Source organism: Xyrauchen texanus, chromosome 34, assembly GCF_025860055.1.
Source record: "Xyrauchen texanus isolate HMW12.3.18 chromosome 34, RBS_HiC_50CHRs, whole genome shotgun sequence".
Lineage (NCBI taxonomy): Eukaryota > Metazoa > Chordata > Actinopteri > Cypriniformes > Catostomidae > Xyrauchen > Xyrauchen texanus.
The window spans coordinates 777,520-796,421 of record NC_068309.1 but is presented as its reverse complement, the minus strand read 5'-3'; the positions used below and the strand labels follow the sequence as shown (position 1 = coordinate 796,421).

Below are 18,902 nucleotides of genomic sequence, written 5' to 3'. Positions count from 1 at the left end.
GAGCTGGCGCGAAAATGAGTGATTGAAGCCAAAGAAACCAAAAGTGGGACGACACAGCGGGGGTTTACAGAGCTCGCGCCGCGCTGACATCTGCGCGGTTCAATGGTCCGAGCCGCGCGGGTTACCATTGACTCATTGGGAATCTGTGTGACTCACATTGCGTGTGACTCGGGGATTATGTGGGAGTAAATGGTAAAGGTCAGCACTATAAAAAAAGTACTGTGAACTAGATAACATATGTGGGATGAGTCATGAGTGGGTAGATAGATAGATGACACATTTCTCTCTCTCAGATCTCTCATTCTGTGTATCGTGTGACAGAAGATGTTCATGGTTTGACTTTCTACTCTGTGTTTTTGTGCTCGAGTCGTGTCAATATATATATAATAGATCAGGATTCTTCTACACAACAGATGATGTGAATGTTTCTGCACTTCACTCATTTATTCAAGGTAATTAAAACACTTTTATCTTTAATTCTTTTATAAAAACCTTCATATCTGATTAAATACAGACAAATGTTTTTCAGTTCTCCATGTAAATCTGGACATTAATGTCAGGATTCATATTTAAATGATTGAATTACATTAAAGGAATAGTTATTTATTCATTTACTCACTCTCATGTAGTTCCAAATCTGTGTGACTCTTTCTTCAATTGAACACATAATAGATGTTTATTTTAACGAGAGAAAGTGAGAAAATGGCCAAAGATCAACGAGTCAATGAAGAATCAAACAGTTCCATGTTTGTTCGGCGAAACAGCACACATAGTGGCCGACCAAACAGTGAGTTATTGTGTTTATTAAATGATATCAGTCATTATTTACATCATATCTCATATTCTCTGTAATCTAATGGTGTAGAATTGATCCTAAACAATAAGTGAGTTTATATGATCAGATGTTTGTATGTTTAATCTGTAGTGTCTGCTGATCTCAGACCTGTACAAACACAATCTTATGTATCACAGACTGTTAAACATGAGGTGAGATATTCACAGATCATCTACAGAAACTAAACGCTCAAAATAAATGTTCAAATGTTCAATTAATACATTTTCTTTTTCTTTAGAAAAGCACATCAAGACCTCTTCTGGAAGACTGTCTGAGACACGTTCAACTCAACTTTCAGCATTTACGATTGAAAATGAAGCAAAACTTCACAAATGATCATTTCTGGACTAAAAAGAATAGTTTGAGAACAAAGACTTTAAATGTTGTTTTAAAATATACTTTGTGCTTTTATTGTTGATTCTGTACATTGAAATGACTGTATATATGCCCAAAAATAAAACCAACTATCTGAAATATACAATTGTTACGATCCCTGGTTGTCTGCCTGTGTCTTCCGTGTCACTGTCACTAATTTCCCGGTCTTTATCACTGTCATTGTTCGCACCTGTTTGTCATTTGTATCCTCATGTGTCTGTGCATTTAAACCCTGCTGTTCCTCCATTACCCTGTCGTTCGTTGTTCTGACTGTTTCGATGTTTCCCGTGTTCTGATGTTCGCTCTGCTGCCTGTCTTACCCTGTTTATCCAGTCCGTGTTCCTTTGATGTCTCCATGTTTTAGTTTCAGTTTCCCCCCGTGGATGTTTTTATTTGTTCCAGTTTTGTCTTGTTTACACTTCTGTTTAATAAATCCGCAAGTAGATCCAAACTCCTTGTCTGCCTCCTCCTGCAACCGTAACAGAACGACCGACCCAAAATGGATCTAGCAGTGTTCCTCAAGGAGCTGACACAGGCGGACTTGTCTGTTCGGGAGTTCACCCACTTCTTCGCCAGCGTGGCCAGTTACACCGGCTGGGATGACAATACGTTGAAGGAAGCGTACCGGTTCGGTGTACCCAAACACCGATGGTGGGAGTTACCGGAGAACGGAGACTACACCTGGCAAGAGTATGTGGGACTCGTCGTGGAGGAATTCGCTGCCGGGGAACCACCTCTCTTGATCCCGGCTCCCGCCCCTGGGCTTTCACGGTGAGCCACGGTGAGTGAGCCAACCCCCAAACCTGCCGTGATCAACGAGCCATCGCTGCCAACTTCGTCCGCCCGAAGGAGGAGGAGGAGAAGAAAGGCTTCCGCTCCCCAGCTCACGCCAGCCACGGTCAGCGAGCCAGCGCCTACGCCAGCCACGGGGCAGACAACCAGGGATCGTAACAACAATATAGCAAGAACTGAGAAATTAATCAGTTAATTATTGAAATGTTATTAATATGTTACAGTCTAGATCAGAGGTTGTCAAACTCTTTAACCATTTCTAAATTTACTCACTGTCTCGATCTCAGGGAAGACATTTCTCTTATTGTGTACAGATGAACAGATCTATAATATTCATTGCACAGATGAGTGAAAACTGCTTCGTTTTGGCCAGATTCAGTTCTAAATGACGTTATACCCATTCTTTCATCGATTTTATATGAAGTGTATCTGGACCTTAATTTTGATGCAAACTGAATCTCGTAGCTTTCTGAATTTCTGCTGTAATTGAAAACTTGTGAGCTGTTTTCATGGGCGGCTGCTGGTAAGATCACCAGAGGATACTGCCAACATTGAACAATGGAAATACTCTTGTGAAAGAAATGATAATAGTTATATTAGAACATTATTATTTATGTATAACAAACTTTAAGTATGTTGGAGCCCTGTGTTGTGCTTATGGGTTGAAATGGATGACCAGTCTGTTTTCCAGGCAGAAGACAATCTCTTGTTGTTCATAAGGGTCTGAACATATGATAACTGGTGTGCTCAAACATAAACATGTTCATATCACATGAGAAATCTGCTGAGGTCTAATCACATGTAACTTCCTAACAAACAAGGATATATACATAAGTATCCTATATAAGCCTGCCATGAGGGTGAGGGGGGGCAGAAACCACATGAGCCTGGAGGACGGGGTCACCTCAACAAAGGTGACCTTTCTGGTAAAACAAAATCCACTGTGATTCTCATTAGATGATCATTTTTATAATTGTTATTTAGTTGAGGAAAGACCAGCGTCGGAATAGCCGGTCTGGGACTGCCACAAAAATTCCACTGTTATTCTTAATTAGGGGAATTTATATCTTTAAGAAAAGACCAATGCTGAAATGGAGTAATGGTGGCGTAGTGGGCTAAAGCACATAACTGGTAATCAGAAGGTTGCTGGTTTGATCCCCAATATTGTGTCCTTGAGTAAGACACTTAACTCCAGGTTGCTCCGGGGGGATTGTCCCTGTAATAAGTGCACTGTAAGTCGCTTTGGACAATATTATGTTACTCGGGCAGGTTTGGAACCACTAGAGAATCGCCTGACTGCAGTAAAAAAGGAAAATGGGATCGAATTTGACCAAAGATTATGAGATTAATAGAGGTCCAGACCTCTGTCCAGATATGGATGCTCCAAATTGTAAATACATGTTAACTAATTAAAGACCAATCAGCTGCACTCAATTAGAGATCTGGGCAGCTGAATATGGTTTTCCAAAGATTGGAGGTTTTAGCACAAAACAGATGAAACAGTTTAAGGAAAAATTGACAGAAAGGGAAAAAACAAGTCAAGAAAACACGAGACAATGACTAAGAACAGAAAAAGCACGAGTTATTTAAAGGCATGAGTTATACAAGGAAAGCATTTACTGATTGTTAACTGAAACAAATCTGAGGGACAGAGACTGCTAACAAAATCTCTCAGTGTCTAATATATGTAGATTACCCAGAGCTGGAGTCCCTTAAAGGGATACTCCAGCTGTGGGAAGATGAATGTGTATTTAATAGTGGTCATTTATGTAGTAGAAATGTGAAATTATTTTTGAATTTGAAGCATTCTAGACTGAGAAAAGGCAAAAAATGTATTTTTTACTCATGTGGCTGAAAGACAACAACTCCCAGAATGCACTTGCTTTGCCGCACTTACGAGGCCACTCCCAAACCACGCCTGTGCGCATACATGAAAATATAACAATAGCTCAGCTGACTACGCGGGAACAACATTGTGATTATGCCGGGTGTCCAAACTCTGTACATTACGTCTTAGTAACAAAAAGAAATACAAAACAAATACTCACTTTACACTAAGCCGTCCATTTGTCCCTGCAGGCTTTGGCTGGCGTTTCCAATTTATCTTTGGGATCCTGAAATAAGTTTCCAGGACCCCCCTGTCCATGTGTGGTACAAAACTTGGGTGCTCAGTTACACATGCTAGCGGTGCAGTTTCATCAGCGGATTCAGCGATCTCATGCAGAAGAAAATGGCATCGCTGAAATTCGCGACAGCAATAGGACTCTCTATCTGTTTGCATAGACGCACAGCGAGAGCACTGACACCCCCAGCTCGAGTCTGGCCGGGCTCTTCCTCCTGACTGCCAAGCAGGTCTTGCTCCCCTGCTGCTCTTGTTCCTCCATCTCCCGCAACTGTTCGTCGCTGTATTGCGGCTCGTATGGGTAGCCGCGAGCATCCGATTCACACAAAAGATCTTCGAAATCCCCATCTGTCATTACTTCAAAACTTTCTTCCGCCATCGTGATTAGACTATTATACAAAGTTTTACAGAGCAAGAGCCTGTTAGCTTAGCTAAAGATGGCTGACACTATCTTTACATTCTATGAGTAAGATCCCGCCTCATATGGGCGTGGTGAAAACATGCGGAACTAGCTACTAATATTGGCTGTAGTTTAAGCCTCTGGCCCAAAAATCCTCAGATGACGCAAAATGACGATTTTTGCGTCATCGGAGGATTTTTTTCCAGACTAAAAATGAAATAAAAATTTCTCTCATATTATGGGGATATGAGGGGGGAAGCAGGGTAATTCTAAAATACTACTGGTTTTCTACTGATACAAAGCTTAATGCTAAATCCTGGAGTATTCCTTTAAGGTCGCCCCCTTCAAAAGTGCTCCAATAATGAGTTGAACTGGTGTATAACGCCACCTACTGTGTGACTACAGACACTACACCCATAATTACAGGACAGGAAAGAGTCACATCTGCACAAAAGCCCAAAACATGCAAACTGAGATATGAATGAAGTGATAAAAGAGATTATAATAAACATACATTCAGGACAAAATCATGTTGTTATAAACTGATATTTTACAGCAAATCAAATACATTGATATGAAATATATATCTATGATCAATTCCATTGAAATGCATTTGGAGTGTGTTTGTGCAGATTTGGAGCAGTTGTACAATATAAAAGTGTTTCTGATCCCTCAACAGGCGACACATCAGTCTCAATAACCACAATGCAACAGTTTTCATGAAAGTTTGTCTTCATGTCCAGACTAATAGTTGAATTATTGTCTTTATTATGATTGAATCAAGACTACAGAACATCATCTGCATTAGACTGAAGACATTATAAAGATCAATGTATTTGATTTGCTGTAAAATATCAGTTTATAACAACATGATTTTGTCCTGAATGTATGTTTATTAGAATCTCTTTTATCACTTCATTCATATATGTATTACTGGTGTATAACGCCACCTACTGTGTGACTACAGACACTACACCCATAATTACGGGAGTCAAATCTGAATAATTATGTCAGACTTGAATCAACTGTGTGCAACATGTATTTAAGATTCGTGACACTTGCATCAGCAGTTTACAAACACTTACGAGGTGTTCATATGACAGCATGTACTTAAGCATCATCCAATCACAGCACATGTCAAATATGGTCAACACTGTCTGGCTAGTGATCCCGGAGCCTTCATTTTAGTTTTAGCAGAGACGGGCCACTTCTGTTCCAATTAATGATATATAATAGAGTAACGGTCAACGGATGCAGAAACAAAGTCCCGCCTTACAGGTAAAAGAGCCAATCGCCTTTTAGACATCGCCTGTCAATCAACTCGAGAACGCACATGCTCATTAGCCAGGGACAGATTATGACAAAGGCCCCGGGGCCAATTATCTCCAAGGGTTTGCCCAAAAGTTGTTGAGTGGGGGTGGGTTCGTTTTCATTGTTGATGGGTTTTTGAGTGGGGTGAGTCTCCAAACTTAAAGCTCAGGGCCCCCATGGGCAATCAAGGGCCCCTGGTAGACAAGGGCCCCATTTTCCATCGCTGATATTAGCTATACAAGCCAGGAAAATTGGGTTTTTTATTTTTTATAAATTAGTAAATGACATTTAACACAGTGATAAAAACATTAGAAATGCAAAAGAAGTTGGAGAGTTTTTAGTGGATCAACAAGTGAAAAATTGTAAATGAACGAAGTCGATTATTGTTACAGTGATTTATTGTGTCGTATTAATTCCACAGATGAGAACTTGACATTGACATTATAAAACAGAGAGATTAAGTCTGAATGATTGTCATCTTTTAGAATAAAGTACATCACTTTTATACATGTATGTTTAACTATGTTTTGAGAAGATTTAGTGTCAGTGATGTGGAGATTCATTCTTGATCCGTCTCCTCTATGAGTCAGCAGGAGTCGCCAAAACATCATTAACACCAGTTCTCTAGAACTCTTCAAGCGTATTAACCCGAACTGATCTTTGTATTATTGTGCGCTGCAGGAAGTCAAAGCTGTTTTTAAGGAACCATGGAAATACTCTCTCAGTAAATGTGTGTGTGTGTGTGTGTGTGTGTGTGTGTGTGTGTGTGTGTGTGTGTTAGTGAGAGCATCAGAGAAAACCAACGTGCCTCTTGGAGAATATTTGATTCTTCTTCTCAGCAGATTCTGTCATCACACCCAGAAACTCCGACCTGAACATCCCAACAGTGAAGACCTGAAGTGAAGCCTTCTGATCCCCGAACACACTTACAAGAAAACCGTTCTGGGTTATTTGGAAGCAGCTGTGGCCGATCACTCGATCTCACACTGGTGAAATCATCTGATGGAGTGTGTTTGGGAATGATGAATAAGTTTTGTCTGTGGCTGTGATGAGTTCTGATGCTTGATGTTTGTCGTCCATGTGTTCATTATCGACAGTCCCAAATATAGTCAAAGATATCAGCGTTCTCAGAATATAATCCAATTATATTCCACATCTCGAGATTCAATTCCATGATTTCCTGTTAAGTCAAAAGGGACATTGGAATGATTGGGAATAACAACATGGTGGCGCAGTGTCTTCACTGATATGACGTCATCAGCAATCCAGTTGTATATAAATATATACTGTATATATGAGTGTGTGTGTCCAATGTGAAACACACGATGTGTTACTCACGCCTCGCTCACGGAGTGTGTGAATCTGCCGTTATTAGTAAAACAAGTGAAACACCCCCTATTCATCAACCAGCAGAGGTGCAATGAGTCCCCTTTTTAAATATTCTTTGTGTTTCCATCTCAAATGAGCTCAACTGGTGTCACCATGTCATCACAGCTGTATGAAATAATACTTATATTGTTATATAGCGGGAAAGCGTCAGTCCCTGTTCAGAAGTCGTTCACTATTGAGTGAACATGTGCTGCAACACTTTAAAAACTCTTGACAGGGTCTAAAATCTCAAAATGTTCAGTGAATTGTCCCGTTGGATATTTAATGTTCATATCTAACAGTAGAACAAACCACACATTTAGTTTGATCTAAAAACATCAGTTGATTCATCTGAATGTGATTTTAATCAATAATGCTTTTAATTGCAGAAATATTAAACGAGCACTAAAAGATCAAACACAGAAAACATGATAAATCTGAAAGTCAAATGATCGTTCAACACAAACTTTTATCTTTAGGATCACAGAAGTAAAAACACTTCAGGGTGTGGAGTGGCTAAAGCACATAACTGGTAATCAGAAGGTTGCTGGTTTGATCCCCACAGTCACATTGTGTCCTTGAGTAAGGCACTTAACTCCAGGTTGCTCCGGGGGGATTGTCCCTGTAATAAGTGCACTGTAAGTCACTTTGGATAAATGCGTAAATGTAAATGTAAATAAAAATGTCTACAGATTTGAGAACTGGATCTGCAGGTTCTGTCCCACATACGACTGCAGTGAAGTCTCCAGTGAGGCTGTTACTCAGCATCATTAACTGATAATTGATTATTTTGTGAATTAACTGCATTAAAAAGGACCAGTTTTATGATGTCATCAGAGGAGGATGTGTAACCACAGACCGATCAGACATGTGTTGTAGTGAGGGGAAACATCTGTACTGTATATACATAACGGACACTTTTACACACTTATATACCAAATATAAGCCAAATCAGACGTCTTCCGTGTTTATTACATTATTATAATATAACTTAATAAGAACAACTAAAATACTTGAAGCTTTTAAAAGTCAAACCCCAGATGACAGACCTCTCCACACAGACACACAACATCTGTTTTAAAACAGTGTTTATATGAAGTCACTTTATTTTCCATTATTGTGTTCATGAACTAACACACATTAGAGAACATATAAGATATACAGTATATAATCAGTGCTGCTGGATTACTTCTGAAATGTAATCTGGTACTGATTACATATTACATGACAAAAGCGATCAGTAATGTAATCTCATAGATTACTTTTTGGGGGTGATCTAATCCGATTACTTTTGGATTACTTTCAAGCTGATTGTGTTTTATTTTATGTCACATGCATCTGAGTATGATAATGATTTAAAATAAACGTACAAACATAAAAGAAAATATTTTCCATTCTTTAATACTCACAAAAATAAATGCTCGTGACATTTACACGTTAAGAAAATACACGATACATAAAAGTCTATTTTAAATTCAGAAAGATCAATATAATTAAAATTAATCAAATCAAATATTTGATAATGTATTAAAATAAAAAGAATAGATTAATAAAATGACGCAGTATAATCAGTAAGTGCAGTTGAACAGATGTGTTTCCTTTCTGGACTTTATGTGGCATCTGTTGAAGCACGTCTCTTCTGGAAGCTGGTGCCAGCTGCGGGTGCCATAATATTTCAACGCCGTCTCAACGTGTTTGAAGTGAACCGTCTGTATTTCTAACTGCAGAAATGTTAAAACTATCTGCACCTGATTAATGATACTGAAAAACTTCAATAGTTATTCAATTAAAAACAGAGTTTCGACAGTTTAAAGTAGTAAGAGTAGTATGTGAAGTATGCACTTGTGAACGCAGCCCATGAAACACGTCAAATCAAATCCTTTTATTGTCACTCAAACATACACGAGTGCAACAGTGAGTGAAAGTCTTGTGTGCGGTTACAAGCAACATATCAGTCATGACAACTACAATAAACTCCTGATTTACACTTAACACAGTTTACACATCTGTTACACAACAAGTTACACAACACAATATACAATACACCCCCCTTGTGTTATTAAGAGAAGTATGAAATGTGAGTCCAGTATAAGATTAATAAAGTGCTGATATATGTATCGTGAGAGATCAAGAGTTCAATAGTCTGATTGTTTGGAGTAAGAAGAGGCGCTGGTGAGTCTTCTTCACAACGGCCTCAGTGTGGACGGACCATGTGAGTTCCTCAGTGATGTGGACAACGAGGAACTTGAAGCTGCTGACTCTCTCCACCGGTGCTCCATTAATGGTGATGGGGCTGTGTTCTCCGTCTTTCCTCCTGAAGTCCATCACAAGCTCCTTGGTCTTACTGACGTTGAGGGAGAGGTTGTGCTCTTGACACCAGCGTGTCCGAGTGTGCACCTCCTCTCTGTAGTTTCATCATTGTCAGTGATCAGACAGACCACCGTCGTATCGTCAGCAAACTTAATGATGGTATTGGAGCTATGTGTTGCCACACAGTCATGTGTGTATAGGGAATACAGGAGTGGGCTGAGAACACAGACCTGCGGGCTCCAGTGTTGAGGGTCAGTGATGAGGAGGTGTTGCTGCCCATTCTAACCACCTGACGTCTGCCTGACAGGAAGTCCAGGATCCAGCTGCACAGCGAGCTGTTTAAGTCCAGAGCCCGGAGTTTCTCATCAAGCTTGGAGGACACTATGGTGTTGAATGATGAGCTGTAGTCTACAAACAACATTCTCACATATGTGTTCCTTATCTCCAGGTGTGAGAGATCAGTGTGTAGTGTAGATCAATGACATCATCAGTGGAGCGGTTGTTGGTCCAGTGAGGCGGGCAGCACAGAGCAGATGTGATCTCTGATTAGTCTCTCAAAGCATTTGCTGATGATGGGGTCAGAGCAACAGGACGTCAGTCATTTAAACAAGTGATTTTGGATTGATTTGGTACAGGCACAATGGAGGATGTTTTAAAGCATGTGGGGACTACAGACAAGGAGAGGGACGGGTTGATAATGTCTGTATAAAACACCAGCCAGTTGGTTCACGTATGCTCTGATGACGTGACCCGGAATGCCGTCTGGACGTCAATATCTCTCATTGAATGACTCTCAGATTTGTGTGGATCATGAGAGACTGGAAATACAGAAAAACAGAAATATAAGGTTAAATCAGAGTTTGAATATACAGTGGGTACGGAAAGTATTCAGACCCCCTTAAATTTTTCACTCTTTGTTATATCGCAGCCATTTGCTAAAATCATTTAAGTTCATTTTTTTTCCTCATTATTGTACACACAGCACCCCATATTGACAGAAAAACACAGAATTGTTGACATTTTTGCACATTTATTAAAAAATAAAAACTGAAATATCACATGGTCCTAAGTATTCAGACCCTTTGTTCAGTATTTAGTAGAAGCACCCTTTTGATCTAATACAGCCATGAGTCTTTTTGGGAAAGATGCAACAAGTTTTTCACATCTGGATTTGGGTATCCTCTGCCATTCCTCCTTGCAGATCCTCTCCAGTTCTGTCAGGTTGAATGGTAAACGTTGGTGGACAGCCATTTTCAGGTCTCTCCAGAGATGCTCAATTGGGTTTAAGTCAGGGCTCTGGCTGGGCCACTCAAGAACAGTCACGGAGTTGTTGTGAAGCCACTGCTTCGTTATTTTAGCGGTGTGCTTAGGGTCATTGTCTTGTTGGAAGGTGAACCTTCGGCCCAGTCTGAGGTCCAGAGCACTCTGGAGAAGGTTTTCGTCCAGGATATCCCTGTACTTGGCCGCATTCATCTTTCCCTCGATTGCAACCAGTCGTCCTGTCCCTGCAGCTGAAAAACACCCCCACAGCATGATGCTGCCACCACCATGCTTCACTGTTGAGACTGTATTGGACAGGTGATGAGCAGTGCCTGGTTTTCTCCACACATACCGCTTAGAATTAAGGCCAAAAAGTTCTATCTTGGTCTCATCAGACCAGAGAATCTTATTTATCACCATCTTGGAGTCCATGCTGGCTTTCATGTGTCTTGCACTGAGCAGAGGCTTCCGTCGGGCCACTCTGCCATAAAGCCCCGACTGGTGGATGGCTGCAGTGATGGTTGACTTACTACAACTTTCTCCCATCTCCCGACTGCATCTCTGGAGCTCAGCCACAGTGATCTTTGGGTTCTTCTTTACCTCTCTCACCAAGGCCCTTCTCCCCCGATAGCTCAGTTTGGCCGGACGGCCAGCTCTAGGAAGGGTTCTGGTCATCCCAAACGTCTTCCATTTAAGGATTATGGAGGCCAATGTGCTCTTATGAACCTTAGGGGCAGCAGAAATTTTTTTGTAACCTTGGCCAGATCTGTGCCTTGCCACAATTCTGTCTCTGAGCTCTTCAGGCAGTTCCTTTGACCTCATGATTCTCATTTGCTCTGACATGCACTGTGAGCTGTAAGGTCTTATATAGACAGGTGTGTGGCTTTCCTAATCAAGTCCAATCAGTATAATCAAACACAGCTGGACTCAATTGAAGGTGTAGAACCATCTCAAGGATGATCAGAAGAAATGGACAGCACCTGAGTTAAATATATGAGCGTCACAGCAAAGGGTCTGAATACTTAGGACCATGTGATATTTCAGTTTTTATTTTTTAATAAATGTGCAAAAATGTCAACAATTCTGTGTTTTTCTGTCAATATGGGGTGCTGTGTGTACAATAATGAGGAAAAAAAATGAACTTAAATGATTTTAGCAAATGGCTGCAATATAACAAAGAGTGAAAAATTTAAGGGGGTCTGAATACTTTCCATTCCCACTGTATCTACAGTAAATCAAATGACACTTCTGTTTATGACATCATTGATAATAAAATACTCACATTCTGGATTTTGATGTTTGCTGTTTCGACGCTGAAGTTTAATTGATGTTTTCTCAGTTGATTCATTAGATTGTGAGTGTTTCTGTTTGTGCTCATGATTGATCTTCTGATGATCCACATTTGATCCGTCACACATCTTCATCATCTTCTTCATCAATCTTCACTCTTATGAAACATTGAAAGATAAACTGGTTATTGATTTATTTGTAATAGTTCTGAACACACATGAGAACTTTTACAACATAATAACAACAATTACTCAGCACAGTGTCGGTAACAACATCTGTTTTTCATTTTCTTTCATTTTATAGATAAAAAGTACTTCAATATTGATCAGTTTCTCACTAACATCTATCATATCACTTCTGAAGACATGGATTAAACCAATAGACTCTTATGGATTACTTTTATGCTGCATTTATGTGCTTTTTGGGGCTTCAAAGTTCTGGTCACCATTCACTTGTATTGTATGAAACTACAGAGCTGAAATATTCTCCTAATAATCTTCATTTGTGTTCTGCAGAAGAAAGAAAGTCATGTGTGAAATTAGACACATGTATGTTGGTCCTGTTAAAATGCCTTCATAGACTGACGTGCAGTCATTCATTTGTCAGCTTTGACAGTAACTGTCTAGATTCAATTACATCTGTTTATTTCACTATAGTAAGCGGTTAGCGCGCTGCGCTACGAACCTGGCGACCCGAGTTCGATTCCCGCTTATGGCCAACACCAGTGACGTGTGTGTGTGTGTGTGAGACGCAAGGATGCTCTTGCGTTTCCGGTTGGGGAGATTTAAAGCGGAGGTAAACGGGATTATGGCAGAGTCTTCTAAATTTTCTCGTTGTTTGCTTGAGTTGCCAAAATTTAGTATTCATGATGTGCGAAGAATTGTACGAATGTGCAGTACAACGCCACAGAGAAAGGTTTCAAATGTTATGTTTCGTCTTAGTGTTCCCGCTCTATGAGGAAAGCAGAGACTCCACACCAACCAAGAGTAGGACTGGTATTTTGAAAGTGACGTTCAAAGTTCTTTTGAACATGTTCTAAGTTTTTACTTTTCTAACGTTACCACTGTTCATTTTGGACAACCACAGATGTTATCTTAGCTAGTATGGATGTTTATTGTACAAAATGAATAATAATAAAAATGTAATGCAGTTCTATCAACGACAGATGAATAGCACTGCGTTATTGCAAATTCTAGCTGAAACAGTGGTAATGGAGATACACTGCTGCAAAGTTTGTTTCCTATTCGCACATACAGACTTTTTGTCAGTAGCTTTCCAACAGTGGATGCAAACGAGTTAATATCATTGACAATGAGCTTAACTCATTGTTGAAAAAATGAAAGAAAAAAAAAACGACTACAAGAGGAAAAGAGTTGTAGGTGATAGTCATACTTGTTTATAAAAATAATTTACTCATTAATCATTTTGCATACACCATAAGAAAGTTATTGAGGGCAAACATCTGAATGTATGAAACTAACTTTACTGCAGTTGCAGATACAGGGTAGCAGAGTGTGCAGGCTTTCTAGTTAGTCTATAACACAAAATGGGAATTTATTTTAAAACTCTGAAGAATAGTGATATGAAATGTTGTTTTACCGGACATGGTGGCTGCAGATGCAGAATGTATTTGACTAACTCGGCTACCCTTCCTTTAGTGTTTAGTCAAAGAGTATAGAATCTCACATCAGTTCTCGGCATAGCAGCGCTCTACGATCGGCGGAAGTAATCAAGCATCCTTAAATTTCACCGGAAATACGTCATGCACCGCTGTGCATAGAGCCTATTATAGAGTAATATAATATAGAGACACAGATGTTCACCTGCCGACTTCCGGGCAAAATGGTGGATCAGGTGCACCTTGTGTTCTGAGCGCTATAGAATTGTCCCAGTTTTAGTCTTATTTTGCTATCCATTTGTCATTATTTGGCCCATTTTGAAGTGACTAAAGGCCCTCTAGTATTTAAACTGAAAATAACTGGAAAACAACGTACACCATGACGTCGAAAAAGAGCTCTGCTCTAACCCATTGCAACGAGGTAATTGATTGCCATGACTATGCCGTAAGGATGGAAGATTCCACCGAAAAGGCTAAAAGAAAAGATCCCTTCTCGCCATTGAAGAATCCTCCAGCAACTAAAAGAAAAGACGCTGGATCCGATGGTAAAGAAGGTATTAATGCCATCATGGATGCTATAAAACATCTAACTGATAAAGTGGAATCATTTGGATCCCAGCTACAGCAAAATACCGTCATGTTAGCTAGCATAGTTAAGACTGTCGAGTTCAACGCGGCAGAAATTAAAGACTGCAAATCCCAGTTACAAACTACTAGCCGGGATATGTTGGCTTTAAAGAAGGACAATGCAGAGCTAATGGAACGTGTCTTGGAACTTGAACGGTACAAGCGCCGCTGGAATCTTAGGATTCGTGGATTAAAAGAAAAGGATGGTGAAAATATACGCGAGGTGGTATCTGATTTACTGATTAAAATCTCCCCATCATGGTCTCCAAACATCAACCACATCGTGGATTCGGTTCACCGCGTGGGCAGACGTGAAGAAAACAAAACAAGGCACGTCATCATTCAATTTACTCAGAGGATACACAGAGATGCGTTGTGGCGGATGACCAAGGATCTCACCATCTGCAAAGAACTTGGAATCGGCTTCCTTGAAGATCTCTGTAAGGCTGATAAGGAGATGCGGGCAGCGTTGTGGCCAAAGATACAACAGGCGAGAGCAGCCGGGAAACGCGCTTACTACAGAGGCGGCGCTGGGTACATCAACGGACAGAGAATCACTTAGGTTTTAGGTTAACTAACGAGGGCTTGTTGGGTTAAGTATTGAAAATATCTTTGGTTTGTTTGTTAGAATTCAGAATGGATGGCATATAGGCAGTTATTGTATAACGAAGGGACTTTGCCATTTCTAAGGTTTTTTTTTCTTAAAGGGGTCATGACATGAGAAACCAAATTTGCCTTGATCTTTTGGTATATAAGAGGTCTTTGTATCATTAAAACGTCCTGCAAGTTTAATATTTTAAGACGTCCTCCCCATTCTAAACGAATCATTTATTTAATCAAGCTCAAAATACAGCTCGTTCTGGATTCATGGTTAGAAGTGACGTAACAGCGTTTGCATATGACCGCCTCCAGCACAAGATAACTACGCTTAAGCGCAAGACAACTACGCTCATTTCGTATCGCCGTGCGCCTCACAAGTGTTCAGTCGATGGACAGCGAGCTCTGACAGAGACTACTTGTGCACAGGAAAATTACGATGCCACACAGATGTGCTGTTCCTGGCTGCGGTCAAACAAAACCTCTGAATAAGCTGCCGAAAGATCCAGACGTCAGGGAAAAATGGATGCAGTTTATTTTTTGCGGACGTCCCAGTCACGGCAGTGTTAACTTAAGCGTTTGTTCTGTACATTTTAAGGATGACTGTTTTGAGAACAAATCTCAATATGATGCTTTCTTTGCCAGAAAACTGTTGCTCAAAGATAAGTCCGTGCCGACTATTCTGGGAACAACGACGACGCAAACTGTAAGTAATCTATTTTAAACTTTAAACTACTTTTTAAAGCGCAATTTCATTCATTATGAATAATCACAGTGTTTTTACTTAGTTTACTTGCATATTGTTCTGGCTGGGGGCGTCAATAATTGATACATAGCACTGACGTTAGCCAATCATAACAGTGGGCGTTAACACTGAAGTCTTAAATGGAAAACGCCCCCAAAACAGACTGTTTGAATCAGAGGATGAGAAACAGGGTGGGAAAAGGTCATAAATCACTAGATTTTAAAAGTTTTTCTTAAAAAAAATATATATATTAATACTATAATTGCACCTAAGGGAACATAATAATACAATAAAAAAACCCATGTCATGACCCCTTTAATTTTATATTATCCGTTGGACTCATTAGCATTCTATTGCGGTTACTAGTTTGTTTTTGTTATGAATCTTTTTTTTTCTTGTATTTCACTTAACGCTAGGGGCTTAAGAGACAATATTAAGAGAAAGTCAATATTTTTGTTTTGTAAGGGCGAAAAAGCCAATTTTATTTTTTTTACAAGAAACACACTCAAAACCTGAGGATGAGAAATTCTGGGTAAACCAATGGGGAGACAAAATAATTTTTGATCATGGTTCATCTAAATCTGCAGGGTTAGCCATTCTATTTTACAATTCACCTGGTAAATGTGTGACCTCTAGGGGTAGTAATGACGGTCACTGGTTAATTTGTGTTTTGAACTTTGACGATCAATATATTTTTCTGATAAAAATTTATGGTTTTAATAATCTAGTTCAAAACAGACAATTGATTTCAGATGTTTCCGATGTTATTGATGACCTTAAGCTCAGCTATCCTACTGCTAACGTAATTATGGGTGGCGACTTTAATATGGTAAATGACGAATGGCTTGATAGATCCCCCCCTAAATGTCATCATAGCTCTTATAACCCTACCCTATCTGATTTTTGTCGCAAACAAAACTTATTGGATCCCTGGCGCACCAAATATCCAGACTCTAAGCAATATTCTTGGTTTAAACCTAATAATGCCGCTAAAATCAATAATTGATTTCTGGTTAATCTCTTTCTCTGTGATGAATTTTGTTTCGGACTGTTGTATGTCAGCTGCTCCTCTCACAGATCACGCTGTTATTAAGTTGGTCCTTAAACCTTCTGATGTTAGCTTTAATAATAAAGTGTATTGGAAATTCAATTCTAATCTATTAAAATGCCAATCATTCCATGAGGGTATTACAAATATAATCTCTAATGTTATGAATGATGTTTCTCTAACATCCTTTATTACCAATTGGGAATTCCTTAAATTTAAAATGAGAGAATTCTCTATTCATTTTGGAAAATCACTTAATAGAAACAACAAATTAACAGAAATTAGCACAATAAAAGATATAAACAACTATTATAACAGAACATCACTCACAGATAATGATAAACAGAAAATGCAAGCTCTGCTATCTAATTTGGATGATATGTATCTTCGAAAAGCTGAAGGAGCCTTCATAAGATCCAGAGCAAAGTGGATTGAGGAAGGGGAAAGAAGCACTTCATATTTTTGTCGTCTTGAAAAAAGAAGGCAGGAGAGACTTTCAATTAAAACATTATTGATTAACGGCAATGAAGTTACAGATCGATCTCTGATTAGTAAGGAAGCTGTTTCTTTCTATAAAAAATTATATTCCTCAGCCTTTTCTTCGGATGATGCTGAATCTTTCTTTAGCCAAATTAATGCTCTAATTCCTCGTATAGATGATGAGTATGTGTTGTTATGTGATGCTGATATTACCTCTGTTGAGCTGGATAATGCTGTAGACAACTTATCATTAAACAAATCTCCAGGTAGTGACTGCTTTACAGCTAATTTCTATAAGCACTTCTGGAACTTATTAAAAGAACCTTTTTCTCTTATGTTAAAAGAAGCTACTGATAATATGACATTCCCCTCTACTATGAAACAAGGAGTAATAACCCTAATCCCTAAACCAGATAAGGACCCCAAAATTTTAGATAACTTTAGACCCATTACCTTATTAAACACTGATTATAAAATTGTAGCTATTATTTATGCTAATAGATTGAAAAAATTCCTACATAAAATTATGTGACTCTCAATCTGGTTTCATGAAAGGAAGATTCATCCACAATAATATCCGTTTAGTCCTAGATATTTTAGATTATAGTAATGTTATAGACGATGATGGTTTTATTTTATTTCTTGACTTCTTTAAGGCATTTGATTCAATTGAACACCCATTTATTTACCACTGTTTAAGTTTATTTGGTTTTGGAGAGAAATTTATAAGCATTATAAAATCTCTTTACGAAAATTCAAATAGTTCTATTTCCTTACCAGGAGGTATATCACCCAGATTCCCTATCAAACGTGGAGTTAAACAGGGTTGCTCCTTATCCCCATTTCTCTTTATAATGGCTACAGAGCTGCTTGCTATCCTTGTTAAAAATTCTAACATAGCTCCATTAGAGGCTTTTGGGCAACCAGTAATCATTAGCCAGTTAGCTGACGACACTACCATTTTTATGAAGCAGTTGTCAGAAATTCCGAAAATTCTACAAATTATTCACACCTTTTCTAAAGCCTCTGGCTTAAAATTAAATCTGAACAAATGTGAGTTAATGCCAGTTCATCAATGTAAATTAACTGAAGCCTACAATATCCCTATAAAATCCACAGTGAAATATTTAGGAATATATATCTCCAAAGACTCAATTGAACAAGAAAATATGAATCTGTGGAAAATTGGTGAGATATGCCAATCTAAACTTAATTTGTGGTTATTAAGAGATATCAGTCTATTGGGAAGAATATTTTTAACTAAAATGGATAGTTTATCTAGGTGCATTTATCCTGCATACTCATTGGCAATTCCAAACAAAGTGATTAAAAAAATTAATCAGATTAATTTTGATTATATCTGGAGAAAGAAAGTGCATTACATTAAAAGAGCAAAGTTGACTAAAGATTTCAAGGAGGGAGGTCTACAAGCCATTGACTTTGATTCCATTAATGGTACTCTGAAAATTAACTGGTTAAAAGCTTTTTTAAATAACAACAACCTTTGGTTTCATATTCCCAGAGAAATTTTTAAAAAATTGGGAGGGATAGAATTTTTACTTAGATGTGATTTCACTCCCCAGCGTCTCCCTGTCAAACTATCCCAGTTTCACTAGCAAGTCTTGTTGTACTGGAAACTTTTATACAATCATAATTTTACACTACATAAGACCCCAATATGGAATAATAGATATATCACAATAAGAAATACATCACTATATAAT

At 38.8% G+C, this 18,902-nt stretch overlaps 1 protein-coding gene and 1 long non-coding RNA gene across 2 annotated transcripts in view; one reads left to right on the top strand and one right to left on the bottom strand.

Moving 5' to 3' along the window:
• LOC127628004 (interferon-inducible GTPase 5-like) overlaps positions 1 to 18,902 on the bottom strand; it is a 66,302-nt gene that overhangs the window by 43,529 nt on the left and 3,871 nt on the right. The gene's annotated exons all lie outside the window — the stretch shown is intronic.
• LOC127628012 (uncharacterized) lies at positions 16 to 1,467 on the top strand. The gene is made up of 4 exons (XR_007968596.1): positions 16 to 452; positions 673 to 787; positions 926 to 987; positions 1,074 to 1,467. It is a non-coding gene; the product is annotated as an uncharacterized LOC127628012 (long non-coding RNA).